This window comes from Cibotium barometz, chromosome 6 (genome assembly GCF_041138505.1).
Source record: "Cibotium barometz isolate CiBa-2024 chromosome 6, ASM4113850v1, whole genome shotgun sequence".
NCBI lineage: Eukaryota > Viridiplantae > Streptophyta > Polypodiopsida > Cyatheales > Cibotiaceae > Cibotium > Cibotium barometz.
Genome location: NC_141051.1, coordinates 50,588,234 through 50,615,110, shown reverse-complemented (window position 1 = coordinate 50,615,110; position 26,877 = coordinate 50,588,234).

Here is a 26,877-nt window from a genome sequence, read left to right as displayed (position 1 = left end):
GTGATTGATATGATTTTTAATTCTGTTTGAGAATTGATGAATTGATTTGGATTCTGATTGAAAATGCTGATTGAAAAATGTTGATTTTAAAAATTAGTTGAAATATAATGAAACCACAATGAGGGGGAATGGGACGAGTCCCTGTGATGATATTCATAACTAGAATGATGATAACGAATTCAGCAAATCACTATGAGATTAGTGGGTTGTGCTGTCAGATTGCTACTGTTAATACTTGACCGGTAGATCAAGTTAAGGGATGTCAAATTGAGAACTTGCTTGACTGAAATTTCCGTGGAGGAATGTTCCGAAGGAAACTTTTCAGTCTAATGGACCATTATCATGTTAAAGATATGAATGATATAATCTGAATGAATTGTTATTTAATGATGAGTTCTATATAAGGGATATTTATCCCAGTGTTCTGTTGGGTTGACCAGAATATAAGGAACCCCAGAATAAAATTGGATCTTAAGAAAAAGAGCTGTCCTCTACCTTGCGAGATGAGGACATCTCGCACTTTTTAAGTGGGGTAGAATGTAAGATTCCTCCCCAGCCTTCGAGGTATACAGGAGTAAGAATCTCCCTTTTTGATCTTATAATTATTCCCTCTCTAAAATAAAAGAATGATTCTGTTTAAAAAAAGGAAGACCCTTTCCCTAGAATACTTCTCAGGAGTCCCACCTGTTTTAAGGCTTTAGAACAATGAGTCCAGAAGTGAGAATCGGTGTTTTGGATACCAAGGTTTTGGTTTTCATTCGAGTACGGCCCAAAAGAAGTTCTTTATCTCTTGGGGAGTATAAGAAGTTATCCCCCAGATATTGTGACCCTTATATCTGAATTCAATGAAAGTAGGTGACTTAGCCTACAAGTTTCTTTTATTCCCTCATCTCAAAATTCTTAATGCCTTCTATAGAAAAATGTGTCAAACTCAAATCATGGAAAGACGGTAAAACTTCAGTGGCAAGTTACCGTTGGCTTCTAGGTTACGCTAGCTCCTTCCTTTATATAAGTCGTAATTTTTACTTGCCGCTCACAGTAATCTTACTCCCATCAATCTCCTTTCTTTCTTAATCTCCTTCATGGCTTGGCAACAAGAACTAGTTTTATCCATGATGATTTCTCACCTTCAAGACGCAAGAGAGTCTGTGAAGAGAGACTTTATAGAACAGTAGGAGCGCTCACTTTTTCCTCACCTAGGAACTTCTGTAGCGCAGACCAAATGGTGGACCTATCAAAACATAACTAGGGTAACACCCTGGGGTCAGCAGCACTTTCGTAACAATGTCCGCTTGGCCATGGTTATTGAAGCTTTGGGTTTGGGTCCCCGATACTAGTGCGTCATGAGATCAAGACATCTTGGGTTTTCTGAGCGGGTCTTCTTACTGGCGTGTTTTCTTCCTCATGAGAAGATATGCCTTTATCCTGTTTTTGGCTTGCCTCTCAGAGGTCCTTTTGTTGGATCACCTCATACCACTGAGATAGGTGCGGCAATAACCAGCAGAATCATTCCCATAGATGAGTTACCCTATACTTGTGCAGCTTGTGAGGACTGCTTTTGTGACCATATGATGGACGGGCTTATGGAAGTGTAAAGAGTTCTTCTATCTTTACTGTATAAGTTCCGAGAATGAATAAAGTTTAAATCTTGTTCTTATCTTGCCCTCTTTAAGACTTTTCTTGGTGGTTAATCTTGATTAAAATTTTTCTCTAAGTCTCATATTCGTGCATCTTGCGAAATTATCCCAAGTTGCGAGATGAGGACATCTCGCATTTTTTAAGTGGGATAGAATGTAAGATTCCTCCCCCAACCCCTTTTTGATGTCTAGTATCTTCCCCTGTAATCAATCCCTCTTCAGAAATATAAAGACCTTGCTTCTAACTGTTTTAGCCTAGAGAGAGAAAATTATTCTAGAGAGAGAATATTCAGATTATAAATATTTTTGGATAGAAAAATAACTCATCTTATTAAAATAAGTTCCCCTGAAACAGAAATTCAAAAAGAATTTTCCAATGTGCAATTGGAATTAATTGGAAATAGGTATAAAGAACCTTAGTCTAAGGGTCTAGATTTTCAGAAATTTTTAGATTATGGTCCAATTAAGGTTCCTATGGGCCAATAGCATCAATCCATGTGTAGGGAGGAGATAAATCCAATTTGTAAAAGAAGATACCCAAAAATGAGTAAATGCTCACATAAGATGAAGAGTTGAAAATGTACAAGGTTTATTAGTAAATAAACACATATGTAAGGAAGGGGAGTTCTTTAAAGGAGGTGCATATTTCACATAAGATGAAGAGTTGAAAATGTACAAGGTTTATTAGTAAATAAACACATATGTAAGGAAGGGGGAGTTCTTTAAAGGAGGTGCATATTTCACATAAGATGAAGAGTTGAAAATGTACAAGGCTTTTTAGTAAAAAAACTATGACACATATGTAAGGAAGAGGAGTTCTTTAAAGGAGGTGCATATTTCACATAAGATGAAGAGTTGAAAATGTACAAGGTTTATTAGTAAAAAACTATGAGCAATAAAATTTTGACACATATGTAAGGAAGGGGAATTCTTTAAAGGAGGTGCATATTTCACATGCTTGAATGAGTTTTAAACTAAAAAATAATGTGATATTTTTATCTCTCATCTCTCTTGAACCAAACCAAATCAAAATGGAACCAAACCGAATCAAAAAGTAACCAAACTAGGTCCAAATCTAGTCCAAATTCAACCAAACTGACTTGGAAAATTCTAGAATCAGTTTGTTTGGTTAGGAGCTCAAATTTTCCTATAAATAGAAGCCTCCCCTTGTTGAAAAAAATATAGTGTCTTATGCTTTGTCACTCTACTCCACCTAAGCCAAATTAGATAGTGTCTTATGCTTTGTCACTCTACTCCACCTAAGCCAAATTAGATAGTGTCTTATGCTTTGTTACTCTACTCCACCTAAGCCAAATTAGATAGAGTCTTATGCTTGTTACTCTGCTCCACCTAAGCCAAAATATAGAGTGTCTTATGCATTGTTACTCTACTCTACCTAAGCCAAGAGTTGTGAATTCTTTAATAATTCACTAGTTTTGATACTTCTCTCTTTCTTCAATCCCCATTGGTGGCTCCACCAACATACTAAACCAATTGATTGGTTGGGGGCCTCTACCGTGAATAAAGAATCAAGCAAATTATAAGGTAAGTATATTGAATTTTGATCTTTCTATAATTTCTCAATGATTCTCTCTTCTCAACCCCTCTCAAGCTTGAGAAGTTTAATTGGTATGGTTTTTTTAAATGCTATTGAAGTTAATTGGTGAATAGTAGTGAAGAGTTACATAATTTAATAAATGCTATAGAAGTTAAATTCCATTTATGTTTAAATTCTAATGGTTTTTATGTAATTTCTCTCTCTCACTCAAGAAATGGTCATACTCATGAACCATTCTCAATCCAAATGAAGCTTTTCATAAAGCCTTTCCTTAATCCAAGATTAAGCTATGCTTGAGGCCAAATTAATGGCTTTTTGCTATGCTTTTAGTTTATGCACATTGATGATTCAATCCATTATGGATTGATGACCCAATTAGAGACCATTCTAATTGTTTTCTTAATGATCCAATTAGAGACCATTATGGATTGATGATCCAATTAGAGACCATTATGGATTGATGATCCAATTAGAGACCATTCTAATTATTTCTTTAATAATGAGCTTTATCCCTTAGAAAAAAAATGAGATTTATCAGTCATAGTAGCGGAGCTATGGCAAAATTTTTATAGAAATTACGCATAAAATAAATTCATTCAAAGTATAAAAAGAGGAATTCCTACCATATTCTAGGAACTATCATCCTAGATAAATTAAAAGAATTTTATTATGCATGGAGATGTGGATGTTGCATGTAGATGTAGATGTATAGATGTAGATGTGGATGTGGATGGGGATGTATGCATGTAGATGTAGGTGTATAGACGTAGATATGGATGTAGAGGTGGATGTATGCATGTAGATGTAGATGTATAGAGGTGAATGTGAATGTGGATGTGGATGTATGCATGTAGAAATAGATGTGTAGATGAGGATGTAAATGGAGATGTGGATGGATGCATGTAGATGTAGAGGTATAGATGTAGATGTGAATGGAGATGTGGATGTATACATGTAGATGTAGATGTATAGATGTAGATGTGGATGTGGAGGTGGATGGATGCATGTAGATGTAGATGGGAATGGAGATATGGAAGTATGCATGTAGATGTAGTTGTGAATGGAGATGTATATGTATACATGTAGATGTAGATGTATAGATGTAGATGTGGATGTGGATGGGGATGTATGCATGTAGATGTAGGTGTATAGACGTAGATATGGATGTAGAGGTGGATGTATGCATGTAGATGTAGATGTATAGAGGTGAATGTGAATGTGGATGTAGATGTATGCATAGGGATGTAGATGTATGCATGTAGATGTGAATGTACGCATATAGTTGTGGATGTATGGATGTGAATATACGATTGTGATGTGAGGGAATCTGAAGTGATGAGATGGAAATGATGTGATGGGATGAGTATACATATAAATGGAATATGGAATAAGTAATGTAGATTGAGGAGGGATAATGTGGAAAAATGAAAGTTAAAATAGAAATTGTATTGTAAACTGTTTGTAAATGCTGTTTGTAAATGCTGTCTGTAAATGATTGTTTTATGTCAAGAATGCTGGGGGGAGCATTTTGACCGTCTTGTGATTAAGGTCGTGATGAGAAAGTTGCAACTGCTGACGGGGAGTCAATGAAGGACGTCTCGCGTAGCAAGGTCGGCCGAGGTCTTGACCAGCCTCGGTGCGATTAAAATGGTGAGCTTCCAGTACGGTGGATGAGGGGCCAAGGAAGCGGCCTATGCGTGAAGCGCTAGGTTACCTGCGAAGGATCCTAGAGGGTGCTGACCATACGGTGCTCGGGCTCTGGGTCGCCTAGGATACCCACGCGTGCGTCGAGGAAGATATTGGAACAGAGTTGGAGTTGTTTTCTGAAATCGAGCATGGATCTGGTTGATTGACCTTGCTGGTCTTCAATGGATGAGTCCATGGCTCCTTATATGGATCTGTTGGTTGATCTTGCTGATCTTCAACGAGAGTCCATCATGTTAAGTGATTATATTGCCAAGTATTATGGGCTAGGAACTATCGAAACGGCTCCTGAGCGTTCTAGTTGCCAATGATGCCATAGATACTCTGATGAAGGAATGATGGGAAATTAAGAATCAATTGGATAAATTGGAAGATGGTGATCAATGATACTATGGTTTTATTAAAGGATTGTTTTAAACTGGTTGAATCTGGTTGAAAAAGGTAATTTCATATTGGGTGTGTGAGTGGTGTGACTAGTTTTATTTTGCATGAACATCCGGCTAGGGGGCCTTGGAACTCTTTTCCTTGGTACCCGGGACAAAACCTAACCAAATTCTTAATTGGATCCCATCACTACAGTGGTTGGGCGGTTGGCTAACCCATGGGATTGGATGGGGTTAGGCTGGACTGATGGATCCGTAAATCGAGACTCAAACTTTTGTTTTTACGATAGAAAAAAAAAATAAATCCCGGATAGTAACTGTTCTATGGATAGGAATCAACGGCTGTGCCTCTTGAATGGGAAAAAAAGCGTTGATCCCAATGGTCCAAGTGCAAGTTTCTTCCTTGAACTGACTAAGTACCTTATAGATGTAATTGGATCATCTCGATCAGAAATGATCTTGACTACGTTAGAGTAAAAAGTTATCCTGGTGGAATCGCCCGTGCTTTCTGGTAAAGGAAGTTTTTCCGGGTTCGGTTTTGGAACAACCGACGGACTAGTCTCTTATCCGGATATCCGTGGGCGAGGCCCCGAGTGTGGGACCCCTGTCCCGCGCGAGAAGTGCTACTTCCGCTGCCAGTATCCTGAATCCGTTGCTCGGTGGGAACAGGGATCTTACAATCCATCCAAGAAACTATATGCCTTTTTCCCTGCAACATGTTTCAAAATATGATCCGTGATTGGAAGTGGGTAATGATCACGTTTAGTAGCTGCATTTACCTTCTTGAGGTTTACACATACTCGAAGTTTTTCATTTTTCTTGGGCACCACTACAATAGGGGAGACCCATTTAGTGTGTTCAATCTCATAGATAAATTTTGCCTCTAAGAGCTTGTCTATTTCTTTTTTTATCTTTCGTGCAAAATTCTCATTGTAAGTATAAGGACGTTGCTTGGAAGGCTTTGCATCCTCTCGCAATGGAATTGTATGCTGACATATGCTTGGATCAACTCCTTTGAGGTCTTTATAACTCCAAGCAAAAACATCGCGATACTCCTTTATTGTTTGAATTAATAACTTCTCCTCATCTAAGGACAAGTCTGTGGCAATCCACACATAGCGAGGCTCTTTTCCTGGCTCAGCGATATCAAATTTTTTTGCATCTTCTGGACCATCATATGAAACCCCTGGCATGCTTGGCTTTTGTCTCATGGGCTGTTGAAGAACAATCTTCCGATCTTGAAGAGTGTACTGTGTGAAGTTGGGGGGAACATTGAGACCTTGTTCTTGTCCACTTGAGTCGTCACTAATTGAAGACGGGTTTGATTTTTTTGCGAGCTTTATTCGGCGAGCTTTTTGGAGATAAGATAGTTTTATGTGAGCTTTTATATAGTAAGTATTTATGAAAGAGAAATAAATACATTCACATACATACATACATATATACATGTATATTCTCAAACACACCTACCTACCTACCTACCTACCTGCCTGCCTACCTACCTACCTTCCTACATATATACATACATATATACACACATTTGTACAATACGTACATACATACATGCATGCATACATACCTACATACCTACCTTCCTACATATAAACACACATTTTATGTCCAAGAAACTTAAATATAGGCACAAAAATATCTATCTATGTACCTTTCTTCCAATGTTTATTTCAACACAAGTAAAAACAAGTATACCCGACTCATATTTTCTTACAAAAAGATTGAGTTCACATTTCCTTATTACAAGAAGATGTATGGTTGGTACAACTCCTTTACCATAGCATCGCAAGCTACCTACAATAAGACTTTAGAGTACGTGACAGTATACTCCATCCCAAAGCAAGACAAAAATAATATTGGTTCAAATTTTCTTACAAAAAGATTGACTTCACATTTCCTTGCAAGCTTAAGTAAGCACAAACATGGAAGGCTTGATTAAAGCTTAAGTAGGCACAAAAATGAGAGGCTTGATTAAAGCTTAAGTAGGCACAAAAATGAGAGGCTTGATTAGGCACAAACAGGCTTGATTAAAGCTTAAGCACAGGCACAAACATCCTTGCTTCGAGGACGTGATAGTATATCCTCATTCTTATGTAATCCCAAAACTCACAAGAAGACAAAATAAATATGCTTACATGCAACGTAAGACTTTCCTCTAGATTCTCTTTGCATGAAATCAGGACATGTACACCAAGGTTGTACTTTGATGTGTATAAAATAGTCCTCTCCACTCTCACATACCAAATGAAAAATAGAGTAGGGGGACGACTGCATTGCACTCTCATTAAGGACTGTCACTGTCATGGCCTTGGCACTACCAATCCTCTTTTTTGCTTCTTTGGAAATCCAATGCCTCCACTTGGTTGATCTCTTTGTATTCTGTGTAGCATCATGTGGCCTCTTGTCACTTTCTTTGTTGCCCGCTGCTTGTGTGGACATTTCTCCCACCCCCGACACAAAAGGTTCTTCATGAGTAACATCTAACTTGAACCCTACCTTTACTAATTTCTCTACCTCTTGGCTGGTTATGTTGGTCCCAACATCCACTTTCCACATATCTGGGTATGATGGCTTGTATATTATGTTTGGATCTATATGCCATGTGTGTGAAACAGTTGAAGGACAAAACCACATCATTTGAGCCTTTGGCCCTCCCGAACCAGGATGTCGTCGCTCTGAGTAGAAGCTAGGGGCAACAACTCCAATAGAGCTTCCCTGTATGTATGAGTTGCACTTAAGTCTTCCATCAATACCTCCCAAACATTTGACTTTTGAGTTCAATGGGGTTCGTCTAATGGCCCACATTGTGCGTCCCAACGGCCTCTTCCTTTACACCTCCGCTCATTGTGCCATAATGTTATTTAGGATCTTCATGTCCGACATCTTTGTTTCCTCTAGTCATTGGACTTTTTGGTCCTCCCCTTGAAGCGGGACTTGCTCTATCTTCAAAACTTACTCTTCTTGCTATTCCCCAGTTTTGACGATATCTGCTCTGCATGACATAACCTGGACGATGTGAGCATTGGTCTACTTCCGTTGTCCTCACCCTCTTCCGTTGAATAGTCTCCTTATCTCCATGTAGAGGCCTTGATTCCTCATACATAGGAGTATTAGCTACTGTTTCATGGACCATGCGAGCCACTTGTGGTGGTGTCGATCTTGACCTTGCTGCCACCCTATCTAGCAACTTGCTCAAGCTTGGTCCCTCACCTTTGTGCTTCCCCATCTGGTATGCATATTGCTTTGCACTTTGTAGTAAAGCGTTTGACATATTTGAAATGCACGCATCATACAAGCTAACCTTTTCCTTGTATCCTTCACCAGCAAGCCAACTCCCATGTACACTTTTAGATAAGTTTGTTTGAGGGGTTTGTGCTAAATCCACCGAGCTTAAGACCACCTGCACACAAGAGGTTTCATACATGAATTCACAAAATTGACTCCAATGCAAATACATCCATACAACATATCATTTCTCCATAAAATTTCTCACCCTTGACAGTTGCCCCAATGTGCTATTCGTACTTCCCACCAACTCATCCACGTATCCATCACTGATAGTTTTCCCTCATGAACATGTCCATTTCTCCACCACTCATGAATCTCCTTACTTTTTAAGAAAGCTAACTCATTGGTTGCCAATCTCCATTCTTCACACAAGTCAATATGGTGTTGTCGACATTCTGCCTTCACGCATTGTGGAGGAGGTGGTGGACGTGGAGGCGGAGCCGGAGCCAGTGGAGGAGGTGGAGGCGGAGGCGAAGCTCGAACCAGAGCCGGTGGAGGAGGTGAAGTGTAGGCGCATGTAGGCGCAGCCAGTAAAGGAGATGGAGGAGGTGGAGGCGGAGGCGCAGACCATCCCTCGGCTCTGCCAGAGGACTGGAGAGGCTAGAGCATGGGAGAGCAAGGGGTGCATTGGTCTCCGCCCAATTTGCCAGTAAAGGAGCCGGTGGGGGAGTTGAAGCCGGAGCCGATGGAGGAGGTGAAGTGTAGGCACATGAAGCCGGAGCCAGTAAAGGAGATGGAGGAGGTGGAGGCGGAGGCAGAGTTGTGAAAAGATGCAATGGGGAAGAGAGCTTGAGCTCTTGCAAGCACACACACACACACTCACAAAACCCTAATAGAGAACACACAAGGTGAGAGGCTGAAAATCTTCTTCTTCTCTACTCAATACTCAACACACCATATACAAGAATAAGAGTACACATAATATGAAAGGTACTCAACCAATACATACACGGGTTCTCTATAGTGTGAACTCGACTAAATGAGCTGGCGCTATAACTATGCCAGTCTCTAAAATGGCTATCACACAGCCTGTCATCCCACTGGCCGCATATCTCCCATGATCTCACCAACCATGCCAGTGGTGTAAGTGTGGGGCCTATCCCCCAGGCAGGTCATGAGTGTCCACCGCCTCACTAGATGAGCTCGATATCTCAACACTCCCCCTCGAGCTCAACTCCATCTCATGTACACCAAACAAGCGAAGCCCTGAATCTGCGAAGCTTCTCTGTACCCAATGCTTTGGTGAAGATGTCAGCTACCTGATCCTCTGTGCTGACATAAACAAGGTCAAGGTCTCCTGCTAAGACCTTCTCTCTGACGAAGTTGTAGTGGACCTCTATGTGCTTTGTACGAGCATGAAAGACTGGGTTCTTGGCCAACTGTATACTGCTAATGTTGTCACAGAAAATGACAACTTGTCTACTGATAGACCCAAATCTGCAAGTAGCTTTCTCAACCAAGCTACCTCACATGCTGCCATAGCAGCTCCTCTGTACTCGGCCTCTGTACTGGATAGAGCAACCGTAGGCTGCTTCTTGCTGCTCCAAGTCACAGCAGCACTCCCCAAAGAAAACATGAATCCACTGGTAGATCTTCTATCTGAGATACTACTAGCCCAATCAGCATCTGTGTACCCATGTACACATATCTCTGTCCCAGTCTCATAGAATAGTCCACAATGCAAAGTAGACTTCACATACCTCAGTATGCGTCTCACTGCATCCAAATGCGGTTTCCGTGGAACCTGCATAAACTGACTCACCAACCCAACAGCATAGAACAAATCTGGTCTGGTGATCGTCATGTAGATCAAACTTCCTACTATGCTCCTGTACATAGTAGGATCCTCCAAGATCTCTCCTGTCAACTTGCCATTCTGATCCAATGGCACAGAAATAGGCTTACAGCCTGTCATACCATACTTGGACAACATGTCCAAGCCATACTGTCTCTGCAGTAATCCAATACCATGTGGTGACCTAATCACCTCAATTCCCAAGAAATATCTGAGCTCCCCCAAATCCTTCATCTCAAATTTTTGTCTAAGCAAGATCTTTACATCAAAGATCTCTGCATCATGGTCCCCTGTAATGATCAAGTTATCTACATAGATGACAACAAGCACAACTCCTCTATCACCATGTCTCACATACAACGAGAAATCTGCATTGGCTACATGAAAGCCAATAGTGACAAGATATTCAGAAATCTTGTCAGACCATACTCTTGGTGCTTGCTTTAAGCCATACAAGGCTTTCTTCAACCTGCAAACATGCTCGGGATGACCCACATCCTTATATCCAGGTGGCTGCAACATATACACCTCTTCTTGCAAATCCCCATGCAAACATGCTCGGGGTGACCCACATCCTTATATCCAGGTGGCTGCAATATATACACCTCTTCTTGCAAATCCCCATGCAAGAATGCATTCTTTACATCCATCTGATGTAAAGACCATTGCTTTGATGCAGCCACTGCTATCACAACTCTCACCGTTGCCATCTTGGCAACTGGGCTGAAAGTTTCCTCATAATCGATCCCATATGTTTGTGCATATCCTTTGGCTACCAATCTAGCCTTGTACCTGTTTATGCTCCCATCACTGTTATGTTTAACTTTGTACACCCACTTGCATCTAATGGCTTTCTTGCCTTCAGGCAATTGCACTAAATCCCAAGTTTCATTTCCATATAGTGCATCCATCTCCTCATCCATAGCTTTCTCCTAACACACATTTCCAACAGCCTCATCAATGCATGTGGGCTCTACAACCTGCACAACCTTTGCAACACCATATTAGTGAATTTGGGAATTTCCCAATTCCCATTTTTGAATACTTAAAAAAGGGGGACATGAATAACATGTTTGTAACTTTCTCAAAACCCTATCATATGACCTATCGTTGGAAAGCGCTTGAAAAATGGAATCTAAAGAGCTATAAAGCGCTCATTTTGGATTAGTGGTGTTCAAGTTATGGTTAATCCAAACTTTTGACCACGTGTCCCAAACTTGTGAGAAATTCCCATATTCCCCAATATGGTGTTTTGCCATATATGCATAGTGATGTGCCACATAACCATCATATGTAAATCTCTGCACAGGGTTCTTCACTCTCCCTGATCTTCGCAGCTTTTCATTCATGGCTTCCATAGCCTTCTTTACACCAGGTGTTCTCATAGCTGGGATCCCAAGCTCCTCATCAAGGCTCATATCTGAGCCACTAGACTCTCCATCAACGTGAGAATGCCCTGCAGAAATGCCAGGCATACCAAGGGGCTCAACCATTTTCTCTTTTCCTTTACGTGATGTACTAATCACATTTGCAGGGCTGGTATTATGACGCAGCCTGCCACTCCATGGTCTATCAATAGACCCACTAGATGAGGACTCTCTTGGTCCACTCATCAAAGACTGTGATTGCTGACCTGCATTCTGTGCAACCACACTTCCACTCACATCAGCCCCAACAGCTTCTTTTTCAGCAGCATACCAGCTACTCATCTCATCAAAGACAACATCCCTGCTTACCCTCAACTCACGTGTAGTAGGGTTATAACACCTGTATCCCTTTTGCTCAAGGAAATATCCAATAAACACACATTTTTCAGCTTTCGGATCCAGCTTAGTTCTCAGCTCATCTGGCACATGCACATATGCAATGCATCCAAAGACTTTCAGATGAGACAAATCTGGTTTTCTACCAGTAAACCTCTCCTCTGGAGTTACATCATGTATGGCTGCAGTTGGAGTCCTGTTCATAATGTATACTACTATAGAAACAGCCTCAGCCCAATAGCAATGCGGCATATTCTTCTCTTCCATCAATGCTCGCGCAATCTCAGCAATGTGCCTGTTTTTCTGCTCAGCAACTCCATTTTGCTGCGGAGTGTATCTGCATGTAAACTATCTCCGAATACCATTCTTCTTCAGAAATTCAGAGAACTCATTGGAGAAGTACTCTCCCCCTCCATCTGACCTTAGGCACTTTACATATTTCCCTGTTTGCTTTTCAACCAAAACTCTGAAATTCTGAAAGTGAGTGAATACCTCACTCTTCTCCTTCATGAAATACACCCACACTTTCCTCGTGTGGTCATCAATGAAAGTCACATAATACCTGCAGCCTCCCATAGACATGGTCTTTGTAGGACCCCATACATCTGAATGCACAACATCTAGTGCATTTCTGCTCACATATCTGTTACATGGAAACACATGCTTGGTTTGCTTCCCAAATTGGCATGCTTCACATATTTTCTGCATACCTTCCACTTTAAATTTTGGCAGCCCTGTCACAATTCCTTTTGTCTGCATAGACTTCAATCTCTGCACATTTACGTGTCCAATCCTTTTATGCCAAATGTCTGTGTCTGCAACAATTCCTGAACCATTTGCAAACATTGCACCACTCATTTCAGGCATGTCTACATTCAACGTAAACATTCTGCCCACTCTGTTGCCTTTTGCAACCAACCTGCACTTGTCTTTGAAATCTTCAACATAACATCCATCAGGGTTAAACCGAACCTGCAAACCCTGCTCAATCATCTGGCCAACTCAAACCAGATTCTTTGTTATGTTCGGTACATGAAGTGCATCTGCAAGGTACTTCACTTTGCCATCCTGCATAGACAATGGCACATCTCCAACTGGGCAATCGGATGAGCAATGTCATCCCCTGTTTCCACAAAACCTGGTCTTTCTAGGTTTTTCATCTCCTTGAACCACTCCCCATGACTCGTCATGTGGTTTGAAGCGCCTGAATCCACATACCATACATTATCTTTTTGTGCTGCATTAACATTTTCAGACATGGCATTCACTACATGCTGCATAACAAACAACCTTTCATTATCCTCATTATTTCTACTTGAGGATGCATAGTTGTTTTGCTGCACTTTCCCATTTTGCATGTCAGCCTGCTTCTTATAACATTCTGCCTATACATGTCCAGGCTTACCACAATAATAGCATTCACGTGCATCATTATATTGCCTTTGCCAATTTCCACGGCCTCTTTGACTCCCCCTGCCTCTGAATTTGCCTCTTCCACCTGCGTGTTGTTGTTGTTGTTGTTGATTCTGGGACTGTTGTTGTTGTTGCTGCTGCTGTTGACCATAATTCTGATTACCTGTTCGGCCACCTCCTTGACCGTGTCCACGGCCTCCTCTACTTTGTCCTCTTCCTGAACTCGTGTAGAAGGCCTGTTGCTCTGAACTGTTTTTGCTTTGTGAAGACTGTTGGTCTTCACCCAAGCTCTTCTCTTCGATAATCAGCATAGACACCAAATCTGTAAAGTTGGGAATGTTTTCCCGAGTCTGAATGGACGTCTTGAATGCCTTGTATTGTGGTCCAAGACCACGTAGACAGACCTCCACCTTATCATCATCATCTACTGACACACCAATAGATGCAAGGGATTCCACAATACCCTTTATCTTCAGCACATAGTCATTCACAGACATGCTCTTTTTCTCCACAGTATGAAGTTCATTCTCAACTGTATCTTACGTGCCTTGGTATTTGTTTCATAGAGCTTTACCAAGGTGTCCCACGCCTCCTTGGGGGACTTGGCATCCTGAATGTGCCCAATCATGGTGTCCTGTATACTAATGGAGAGCCAATACATAACCTTCCTGGCTCCTTGGTTCCAGTCTTTAAACTCTTTCACATCTGCAGCAGTCGGATTTATATCCGGTATCTCCGGTGCCTCTTCATGCTCACCTTCTATGTAGTCCCAATAGCCTTTTCCCATCAGGAAATTCGTCAACCTGAACCTCCAAGCATGGAAGTTATTCTTATCCAGCTTCTTAGCCACAATCTGTGTTATGCCATCATTAGACATCTTGCCAAACACACAATTTCACCAGAAACTGCACTCTGGTTTTTCTGCACAACCTGCAGTATTTTCTACACAGCGGTATTGTAGTACTCTCAAATGTCACAACCAGTGACTTCAATGTGTATACATACACCCAATGGCAACTGTAGACCTCTTTGCAGCACCCACAGTGTCTGCACAGTCAATCTATCTTCCTGCAGTTCTTAAAACAGAGTTCTGCAGAGAATCGATGACTTACCCGCAGTGCTCGAAATCGCCTGCTTTCTGAAAAACGGAGGTCCAGACGCATCCGAAACGCATTTTCGGCCCAAAAATCGTAGTCCGATAAGATTGTATAGTTGCCCTATAGCTTTACTCCCGCGAAGAAAGCTCCTCAATTAGAGACCGTTTGCCGGTGCCTCCCGTAGAGCTCCCGACAAGGGTGTAGTCACCAACACAATAGGGAAGAGTAGTTGAAGCTCTTACCCTCGTACCACTTCCTATGGTTCTCTTGCTTGCCCTTAGCACAAACCAGGCTCTGATACTATGAAAAGATGCAAGGGGAAGAGAGCTTGAGCTCTTGCAAGCACACACACACACTCACAAAACCCTAATAGAGAACACACAAGGTGAGAGGCTGAAAATCTTCTTCTTCTCTACTCAATACTCAACACACCATATACAAGAATAAGAGTACACATAATATGAAAGGTACTCAACCAATACATACACAGGTTCTCTATAGTGTGAACCCGACTAAATGAGCTGGCGCTATAACTATGCCAGTCTCTAAAATGGCTGTTACACAGCCTGTCATCCCACTGGCCGCATATCTCCCATGATCTCACCAACCATGCCAGTGGTGTAAGTGTGGGGCCTATCCCCCAGGCAGGTCATCAGTGTCCACCACCGCCTCACTAGATGAGCTCGATATCTCAACAAGTTGGTGAAGGAGGTGGAGGCGGAGCATCCCTTGCTCCCATGCTCCAGCCTCTCTAGTCCCCCGCCTCTCTGCCGGGGGGACTGGAGAGGCTGGAGCATGGGAGCAAGGGGTGCGTTGGTCTCCGCCCAATTTGCCAATAAAGGAGCCGGTGGAGGAAGTGAAGTTTAGGTGCATGCAGGCGGAGGCGAAGCCGGAGCCGATAGAGGAGGTGAAGTTTAGGTGCATGCAGGCGGAGGCGAAGCCGAAGCCGGTGGAGGCGGTGAAGTGTAGGCGCATGAAGCCAGAGACAATAAAGGAGATGGAGGAGGTGGAGGTGGAGGCGGAGTTGGTGAAGGAGGTGGAGGTGGAGCATCCCTTGCTCCCATACTCCAGCCTCTCCACTCCCCCGGCAGAGCCGGGGGACTGGAGAGGCTGGAGCATGGGAGCAAGGGGTGCGTTGGTCTCCGCCCAATTTGCCAGTAAAGGAGCCGGTGGAGGAGTTGAAGCTGGAACCGAAGGAGGAGGTGAAGTTTAGGCACATGCAAGTGGAGGCGAAGCCGGAGCCGGTGGAGGAGGTGAAGTGTAGGCGCATGAAGCCGAAGCCAGTAAAGGAGATGGAGGAGGTGGAGGCGAAGGTAGAGTTGGTGAAGAAGGTGGAGGCGGAGCATCCCTTGCTCCCATGCTCCAGCCTCCGCCTCCGCCTCCACCTCCTTTACTGGACACAGGCATGGACTGTAGGAGGGAGACACACGAGCACTACAATGGCTGAAAAATTGTTTCTAAAAAACCAGCTTTTATAAAGAAGTAAAGTAATGGGTTTCAGAATGTACGTGTCACATATTCTTTTAGAAAAAGTAATGATCTCATGATTTGTATGTTACACAACCTTGTGTGACAAGAACACTTTGACTTTGTATAATAAATTACATCATTGAAAGGGTTCTTTTTCCATATTTTTGTTACATTGTGAAATTTATGTAACACAACCTGGAATATTTTTTGACAGTATCCTTTTTGAAATGCTTATAGATGTGCATTCATACATATGTGGATTGCAAGTCCATCAAAATTTACTCATATAAACTTTCTCCCATTCATGTTTGGATCGACTCAATATGCATGTCGACCTTGATGCCCATGCATTGCACATGCAATTGACACTCACAGGGGCATCTATGTGCACACCCAAACTCTTGGTATTCTAAAGAGTTACTTGGTGTAGTATTGACTTTAAGAGCTCCTTAATGTAGTAGTAAGGTAATGTGTAAGGTATATGGTTGCAAAAAGTTTCGACTATGTCAACCTCATGCCAGTTTTAAAGCATCTTAACCTAGTTGTTTGGGCCAACATTGCACCACAACTTAAGTTGCAATACTTTATAATTCATTCGCTCCTATACATGGTAATATTTTACATTTATTGATTTTGCATCAAGTGATACTTTTCATACTTAGTAATCATTAAAGCTTCACCTTGATTTTGCTCCTCTAGCAATTGGAGGAACTTCTCCATAGAGTCTTCTTCAGGTTTTAAATACCTTCTTTGTGACATCTTAAGGACGTAACACTTTGTTCCTCTCCTTGATTTCTATAGGCTATTGTGTTGGAGCTACACTTTTGAGCATGTGATATTTTGCATAGAGGATTTAGCATTGGTAGCATTGCCAATGGAAGCACAATTGCTTCATATAATCTTGGGTATAAGTTGTTTGGAAAACTAGTCTTTCCCACCATGTTGCCTCATTCTATGCAAACCATGCAAAGTGAAATTCCAATAAGGTGTGAGAGGAAGGGATTTCAAGAGAAGGATATTGAAGGGTGTTTTTCATTTTGAATTTTGTGTGTAGGTTAGCTTTCCATTTGGTGGTGTGGGAAGGACGATTTGATCTAGCAATGGGAGTGGGATTAAGGAGTCATTAGGGTGTAATCAAGGCATGTTTATTAGTTTTTTTCCCTCTTTATAGTATCATGGATTTGTCAGTTTTTATTTTTTTGAATTTCTCCCCCCCCCGTGTGGATGATCCACGGGGTTCGTAGCTGCTCCTCTAAACCCCTTACTCATGGCCTTATTTGATTAAGCCGTATAACCCTACACATATAGTTAGTTTATTTGCTACATGTAGTCATGGGAAGATTACATGAAGAGAGACACCTTACAAGCTACGAATGGGCACGATTGTGATCATATTCCTCAAGTTGATGATGGGTGAATGTTTCTTTCCTAGAGGTACCTTTCTTTGAATAGGGCCTATAGTTACGGCTCGATCTTGGTTTTGGTATCCGGCCTTGTGAGCTTACTGATCTACTCTTTGAAGTTGTGTGCTAGCCTCTAGAGCTTTCACCATCCTAAATGTTTTCTTAGACATGTAGTAAGGTTTGTGTGTGAGGTTGATGTTTTCCTATGGACATGAAGTAGGGTTTATGTGTGAGGTTGATCATCTCTATATGTCATTCAGCTCAAACTGTTTTGCGACTCATATTCAGGGCAAAAGAGAGAGAGATGGCTCCAAGAAAAGCAGGAAAACAACAGGCAAAGACTAAGAAAGGTATATGATGTGAATAGCCAAGATTATTTTGAGATTGTGTTTTAATGTTTTATATATGCTTACTTAGGCTTGGTGTGTGTGTCTTACAGACAACAGGGGATACTCACTTAGATCTGGGCGTGTTTTTTTTACTCTTAGCGAGGAAGCTCAATCCCGGACACCTGTGTCCTCACATGTATCTCCTGTTAGAGAGGAAACAGAAGCACATAATTCTCTTGTTCATGAGGAAGAAGCGCTTATGTTAGAGAACAAAATGAGCTCACCTCCTCCAACTCACACGGAGATTCCTGAATCTAGTACTGGTCAAGGGGAGACCCATAGAAGGCTTCTTGGAAAATCTATTGAATTGGGATTGCTTGGTGATGTATTCACTAAGTTTTTTGTGCAACGTAATTCCTCTACCCCATTGGTCCCTTTATGCAAGCTGATTCCAAATGAAGCCATCCGTACAGTTTCTAGCCAACTTGAGGTGTTTCGTGATTTCTCTGACTGCCATGGTTATGTTGAAGCATCTCCTCCTTTTTTAGTTTCACTTACACGTCCCGAAAGCTCTATGTATTTTGCGGTCACACAAATAGACTTGCAAGAATGGGGACCAAAGTGGGTGGTACAACATGATAGATTTGAGGATGAAATCAGAGGAACTGAGTGGGAGGATCTCAGTGGTAAGAAGTTTCTTGTTTGGGATGGCAATCATCGTGTGAAGGCATGGATGTCTCGAGTGCGTGAAGGTATGTTCTTTTGAATGCCATAGAGTGGTTTTGTGCAACATTAAAAGTAACATATTATTGTAATATCTTTATTTTGTTTTCTCTAGCTTGGTCTCAAAGCCCCTCACGCCATGTCCGGGTCAAATGTCAATTTTTGGTTGTGGACAAGAAGCAAGAATGAGAATTGCTATTGGCTTTACGATCTCAAAATGAGTAAGTGATCTCTCTCTACTTAATTACGGACTTTGTGAATTCATTGTTAAGTTCTTGGCTCATTGTCTCTTTACAATAGATTGGTGCGCACTGGTGTTACACCCACATTGTCACATGAGATCTTCATGTTTCAACGATTTGGAATGGCGGACAAATCATCCATATTGGACTACCTTGGTAAAGACGTAAGGAGGTGGGCTTTGATGGATCTTAGTTTGGAGCAATGAAGTGGAGAGCAATGGTACAATGCTCTAGCTACAATCTTGGCACAGCTTGTGTGGAAGGTAGTGTTGCATTTCCCATCTTTTATTAATAAACGGATTATCAATGTTTTTTAATCGTGTGAGTGATAATGAGTCCTTTTCGTTATACGTAGACATCGTTTGAAAATGCGGTGAAGCAAGCTATATCATGCATTGATAGACATGCCATGGGGTTGCAAGAATATGGGACAAAATGTGAGAAAGCCAGACGTGGTGTAGAGCAAACATTTCGAGATAGAGCGTACAAGATGCTCATAATTGCAAACCCATCCAATGGTGATGCATTCTTTCAACTCGTATATAACTATGATTGGTCTAAGAAGGGATTGGTTGCTCTTACCAAAGAAAAGCTCTACACAGTCGCCATATCTTGGATTTCAACTCAAAGGTATGTGACATGTCAATAAACCTCCCTTAACATAAACTAACCTTAACATCTAATCTCTTATGGTTTTGGTATGATGCTAAAATAGGAAGACGAAATTGTTTCAAATGCTTATGACCGGGAGGGCAAAGGACAAGAGGTAATTTCAGAGATGTTTGGGGATAACAAAAAAACGTTGCTACATATGAAGAAAGAGTTGTATTGGGAAGAGCTAATAGGGGAGGCGGACTCTATTTTGGAGGGTTTATTGGTATATGAGGATGTTATCTATGTTCCACCATTTATGCAATGGGTGCAAGAGGAGCGATCGAAACACATACCATGGGCCTTCCATGAGGTGTGGGCAAAGATTGGAAAAGTGAAGGAAGGCCAAAAGCAACCTGAGGGTTGTCTACAGGTATATATCTTCTAATGCCATTACATTTTTGTAGAAAATACATATACGCATTTAAAAAAATATTTTAGTGCTGTTTGTTTTATTTTGGATATGTAGGTGGGTGCAACTACTCATTGGCCAAGGTCTAATGGACGAAGAGACGGAAGCAATCAAAGAATGGGTAGATCCAAATTCCTCGAAAACAATGTACCCGAAGGAATGGGTTGAGAGAGGGGTTTCTGATTGGGAATTTAAGAGATGTCCTTGGTGGTTGGACTATCCTCTAAATCATGTGCCTCCAAGTGAGGAGCTCCTAGAAAAAGGTACTTTTTTTCTTTCTGCTGAATTATATGCATGTAAATGTATATGTATATGTTTATGTAAACCTTCCTACCTATACATATGTAAACTATCCATATGCATATACATATTAGATACATATACATACAGATATATACATATATAAATATATATGTATATGCATATGTATATATACATATGCATACATAAATACATACCTACATACATACACTAAATTATATACTAAATTCCTACATACATACAAAGTTCATGTTACATTTAAGATTTGGCATGTTACGTACAAAGTTCATGTTACATTTAAGATTTGGCATGTTAGATTTTAAAGAAACATTGTTAAGTACTTGAAGTTTATTTTGAGATATTTTAGGAGAATGCAAAGGAGATGTTGTCCAAATTTTTTGCAAATTTGTACATACATACATACATACATATTTCATGTTACATTTAAGGTTTGGCATATCAAATTTTAAAGAAACAAAGCACAAGCTCACACTATCTCTTTGCATTCACATGGCTACCCACTTTGACAACTTCTGTGAGTTCCTCTCCACCACCCTGTGGGCGGGCAAGAGCGAGCTCTTTGTCATGTTCTCTAATGAAGTCAACTTTGAAAAGTCGCTCGCCCTTGCGTCCTAACATTATGGGACGTAGATTGCATACATGGAGCAATACTTGGCTCCCCACTCCATCTCCTTTCCCCATTGCCCCAATGATCGATGGGTGCCTATTGACAGCTGCTTAAGTACATTCAACAATATGCTTGCCCCTACATCCAACGCCTTCAACGCTTCATCGACATCTACATTCCCGCAGGAGCTTACTGTACCTTCAATAAGCAGGAGGTGAAGAGGTTGGGGAAGGGCAATTTAGGAACTAGGTTCCTCTCGTGGCTCGCCACTTTTACGTTCCTCATCAGTGAGTGAGATGAGGATTCGGATGAGGAGGTAGAGATGCCTGCATTGCAGTTGGCAGGGTATTTGAGGGATGACAAGGAAGTGAAGGCAGTAGGAACGAGTGCTAGTGTGGAAGAGTAGCTTGCATCAGAGTACTTTCCAAAGGGTGCACAATCTACAGCTAAACAATCCACTATAGTAGAAGATGCGGGGCCATCTTCCCCACACGAGGAGAGCAAGGTGCTGCCAGAGCTTGAGATCAATCTCTTGAGCACCATTGTGGTGGAAGGTGAAGAATACTTATTTCTTCATGACCTTGAAAAGGCAGCTAGCTTGAGAATGGATGAATGCTTGGGCATTATATGCACGCGATGTGAGGTGAACCTTGATACGTCCAACCTTGGTCCTCGCCTAGATAGTGCTATATTACCCCTTGGAGAATCTATCGTGGAGAATCTATCGCAGAGATAGTTGCTTTGGTCAAGGAAACTGTGGTTGAGACCGCGAAGCAAGCCCTAGTTCCAAAGGAGGAATTCACAACCTTACAAGACAAGCTAGAGGCTGAAAAGGATACCCTTACTGTTGGAGTGATGGAGGAGACCAAAGCACCAAAAGAGGATGAGGCTAAGTCCTCGATTGACCTCTCTGCCCCCACCAGCACTTTGGCAAAAGAAGACATTGAGCAAGAGGTAATAATCGACCTTTTACAACCAAGAAACATTTGTAATTATGTATAGGAAAATATTTTGATTTTTCCTTTGATTGCAGAGGGTGGTTGAAATTGACGCATTTGCTCTGGGAGAGGCGGTGGCAGTAGAGACTAGGCCAAGGTCCATGGACATGATGCTACGTTGCCGCACTATCTTGGTCAATTTTCTGTGGATGGCATCGCCATTATCCACAAGGACTACACCCCTCAATCTACCTTCACTCTTTTCTTTTTGAAAGCCCTCTCTAAGGTTCTCTGTGTAGCCTCTATGGCGGCACAGAGCACCAAATGTATAGTTCTAATTAAAAAATCCCTTGCCTTCGATGTTTTTGGTTCTCGATTTAGGTGTAAGCTTCTTGCTCGTATAGGTATAGCCAGAAGCATAGGCATCTCTCTGTGTTAATCTCTGGGGTGGCTTCATTGTGGGGTCTTCTTCACACGCTTGCTCCCACTAGTAGAAGGGCCTGCATGTGTGTGCATTGGTGTTGCTGTGGGAGGAGGGTTGGACTCTGGTGATCCCATTGGGCATGTCCTAGAATCCAAGGGGTCACTCTCTTCCGTGGTGTCACCACTATGTGGTCGTTGGGTGCCTTGCATTGTGTTTTATGAAGGCATGATAACACGTGTGGTGTTCTTGGTGCATGCCATATCCATGTATGATTATGCTAACGTGGTGATGTGCTAGTGTGGGTGTCTACGTAGATCTTGAGCTCAAGCTCTCTAAAAAAGTGAAATGCAAATGAAGTGAGAGAAGGAACTATTAATAGTTTTTTTTAAGGGCAAAAAAAAAACCTAACTTATTTTCTTAGCCTTATTACATCTAGAATTATACTGGTGCATGCACAACCCAATGCCTCCCTTGTCTCCTCATTCGTGCATGCCAAGCACCATGCCTAATGGAGGGCATTGGTCTGCAACCATTCAACCTGAGCATGACTTTTTGCAGCCTTGAGTGCCTCTTGCGCAAGCTTAGATTGTTGGGCCTGCTCCCTAACCAATACCCTTCCAAAGGTTGTGCAATAAAACCAATTGAACATCTCTTGTAGATAGTTTGTACGTGTTCCTCCGGTAGAAGCTCCACCTCCATGTCTTGTATTTTTGAAATAAACCCCTCTTTCTTTATAATGTGATTTCTCCATCCCTTGGGTACTCCACCTCCATGTCTTGTATTTTTGAAATAAACCCCTCTTTCTTTATAATGTGATTTCTCCATCACTTGGGTACTCCACATGTCGAGCGTTCCATACTTGTTCATGAAATACACACCATAAACATAAACTATGTGCTGTACACACATGATAATAGAATTTAATTAGAAAAAGTCAAGGTTAAAACACCAGTTTGTTTTTTTACTGTATAACTTACCATATAGTGTGTTACTTTACTCTCTCCCCAAGCACCTAGCACATTTTTGGTGAATTCTATGATATGTTGTTGGAATGATGCTCGTTCTTGGGCAGTTGTACTACTTTGATTCATAATGCAAACCATGTTATTGAAATTTATCCAAAGCTATTTGCACATATTTACAAGAGTTGGCATTGGACAATCTACATTTGTGGTGATTGCACACAGGTCTCTCTAGAGTCCCCAAGTCTTCTTTGAATTCTCTATGTTTGCTGGCTTCTCCAAAAATCTCCTTGCCTTTGATCCTGTCATGGAGACCTTTTGAGCAACCTCATATGACATACCAGAGGCCTGCTTATTTTCATTGATGATGTTTTAAGTCATTCTTGACATTGTAAAAGACTGAATTGTGAGAGAGGGAGTGAGTGAGAGAGACTATTAAAACTTTGCTATTGCAGGTTTAACATAAATCCGTTTTTCTAAGTAGAAAATGATATTTTTGATATACAAATATACTAACATCATCAATAAATTACATTTATGAGAAAAATTAAAAAATAATAATTTTTGGGGTCCCCACAATTTCGGGATCTCATGGATGTAGTGGTTCCTGATAGTTAGTTATGTTTATGGGGTTGTGGGGACCTGACATTTAGTTATGGATGTACTGGATCATCCTGACAGGCTTCTGACAACGTGACCCTTAAATTACAAGCTTTTTGGAGGGAGAAAATTATTTTCATCATACATATTGGTTGGGTGGTGTTTTTTCCACCTCAAAATGTAAAAAAATAAAAAATAATTTTTTTTTTGCTTTTTGGGACCTACCTAAATATGAGAATGTTTTGCTGATGTGGAAGGGAGATATGGTGGGAGTTAATGAGAAAGGAGATTTCAAACTGACAAGAAAGATTCAATTTGTAGAGAGTGAAGATAAAAAAATTCAAAAAGTAAAAGAGAAAGTATGAGAAAAGTCAAAAAGTAAGAGAGAGAGTATGAGAATATTTCCTTTAAAAAGTGAAACTAGGGGGGTATGGCTGATGTGGCAAGGTAAAAAATAGGGGTCATCATAGCCTTTGTCTCCCTTAAGCCCAGATTTTTAAGCTCTAATCCCTTAAAATTAGGAATCCTTAGGAGGCCCTTTTTGGGTCCAAAAAATTCCTAATGGCTTTGGTTGTGAGGATTAGGATACTTCTTGTGGATAACTTTAATGCAATCATCCACTATGCTCTTCCTTTGCTGCTTAAAATGTATAGAGCAGTCTTTATAGTGTGCAAAAACTACTTGGCACAAGTAGTTTACCACCTCCTTCCCACGAGAGTCATCAACTATGCCGCCCACATCTCTGATATCATAATACGATATATCACCACCCATGATGTGGTGGTGACTCTGAAGAACTATCCCCACCCCCAAAGCACTGCCCTAGGCATCCTCTACCTCCACTCTCAATGCTAGTGCAGTGAGGTACAACTGCCACTATCTCCACGACTACCATCCCTACGATGACAATGGCTGCCACTCTCATGAGAGCCATGATGACTGTGAGGTGTCACTTCTCCTGAAGTGCAGGTGTAGGAGATGTTGTAGCACACTAACTGGGGCTGACGGATAAGGGGTGAATGTAAAGGCAGGTGAAGTGCCCTAGTAAGGGTGCCTGGTAAGGGACTTTGTTGGGCTATGGGTGGTGGACTGTGGGTGGGTGGTGGACCTGATGGTAAAGGGGTGCCTGCTGCTCGCAGGTGGGAGTATAGCCAAAGATGCCCTCTACCTCTCTAGAAAACCGTTGTTGAGACTCGATGAGAGTCTCAACCTCTGGGTCTGTGTGGGATAAGAGAACAAGGACCCAGGCCACATCTATATAAACAAAGAAAATATTAAAAAAATATTATAAAATGAAGACTTCCTGGCTCTTTAAGTCAATTGACCCCAGGAATCATCTCATTAAGAAAGCATGTAAGCCGTTATGCAAGCCGAGAATCATCTCATTCCCGGCACTATGCGTTATATGCAAGCCTTATGCAAGCCGTTATGCAAGACTTGCATAAAGCATTATGCATTAGGCCTTATGCATAAAGCTTTTGCATAAGGCCTTAAGCATGAAGCCTTACGCATAAAGCACTATGCATAAGGTCTTAAGCATGAGGCCTTATGCATAAAGCACTATGCATAAGACCTTATGCATAGTTTTATGCATGAGGCATGACGCATAAAGCTTTATGCATAAGGCTTATGCATAAAGGTATGCATGAGGCCTTATGCATAAAGCTTTTGTATGAGGCCTTAAATCTTAACATGAAGCTTATGCATAAAGCTTAAAGCATAAGGCATAAAGCTTATGCATAAGGCCTTAAGCATAAAGCATAAAGCTTATGCTTAAGGCTTATGCATAAAGCTTAAAGCATAAGGCATAAAGCTTAAGCAGAAGGCCTTAAGCATAAAGCATAAAGCTTATGCATGAGAATTATGCATAAAGCATGCATGAGCATTATGCATAAAGAATATGGGTAAACCTACAAAACAAATCCCCAGCACCCACCAAGGGTGCAATAATAATGGAGGAAAGAGAAGAAAGATATGAAAGCACTTACCTCTTTTTCGTGATGTTGAAAGAGAGGATTAGAGGACCTACAAAACCAACAAAAGGGTGAGCAAAAGATTAGTAATGCATACATACAAACCAAGAAAACATTAAAAAGATTAGTAATGCATACATACAAACATACATACAAAATATTAGTAATCAAATATTAAAAAAATATAAGCTGCATAAGGCCTTAAAGCATAAAGCTTATGCATAAGGCCTTAAAGCATAAAGCTTATGCATAAGGCCTTAAGCATAAAGCATAAAGCTTATGCATAAGGCTTATGCATAAAGATTACAGCATAAGGCATAAAGTTTAAAGCATAAGGCTTATGCATAAAGCTTATGCATGGGCTTAAAGCATAAGGCTTATGCATGAGGCATAAAGCTTAAGAATAAGGCCTTAAGCATAAAGCATAGAGCTTATGCATAAAGCTTATGTATAAGGCCTATGGATGGACTTAAAGCATATGCATAAGGCTTAAATCATATGCATAAGGCTTAAATCATATGCATAAGGCTTATGCATGGGCTTAAAGCATATACATAAGGCTTATGCATAAATCATAAAGCATAAGACCTTAAGCATATACATAAGGCTTATGCATGGGCTTAAAGCATATGCATAAGGCTTATGCATAAAGCATAAGGCCTTAAGCATGAGGCCTTATGCATAAAGCATGCATGAGCATTATGCATAAAGCATAACGCTTAAGCATAAGGCCTTAAGCATGAGGCATTATGCATAAAGCATGCACGAGCATTATGCATAAAGATTATGGGTAAACCTACAAAGAAAAACACCAGCACCCCACGAGTGCAACAATAATAGAGGAAAGAGAGGAATTATATGAAAGCACTTATCTCTTTTTCGTGATGTTGAAAGAGAGGATTAGAGGACCTACAAAACCAACAAAAGGGTAAGCAAAATATTAGTAATGCATACATACAAAAGATTAGTAATCAAATATTAAGAAAATATAATAAATAAACCAAGAGGCCTACCTTGGTTACTTGTGATTTTTGAGGTAAAAATCTTTAAAATAGTCCAAAAAAAGTGAGCTATATAAACACTTGATTAGCTTAAGCACAAAAGAAAAATAGGATTTAGAAAGAAGAGCAAGAGGAGTAAGAGCAAGATCAGTAGCAAAAAGAACAAGAAGAAAAGGAGCAAGAAGAAGAAGAAGAGAAAGAAACTCACCA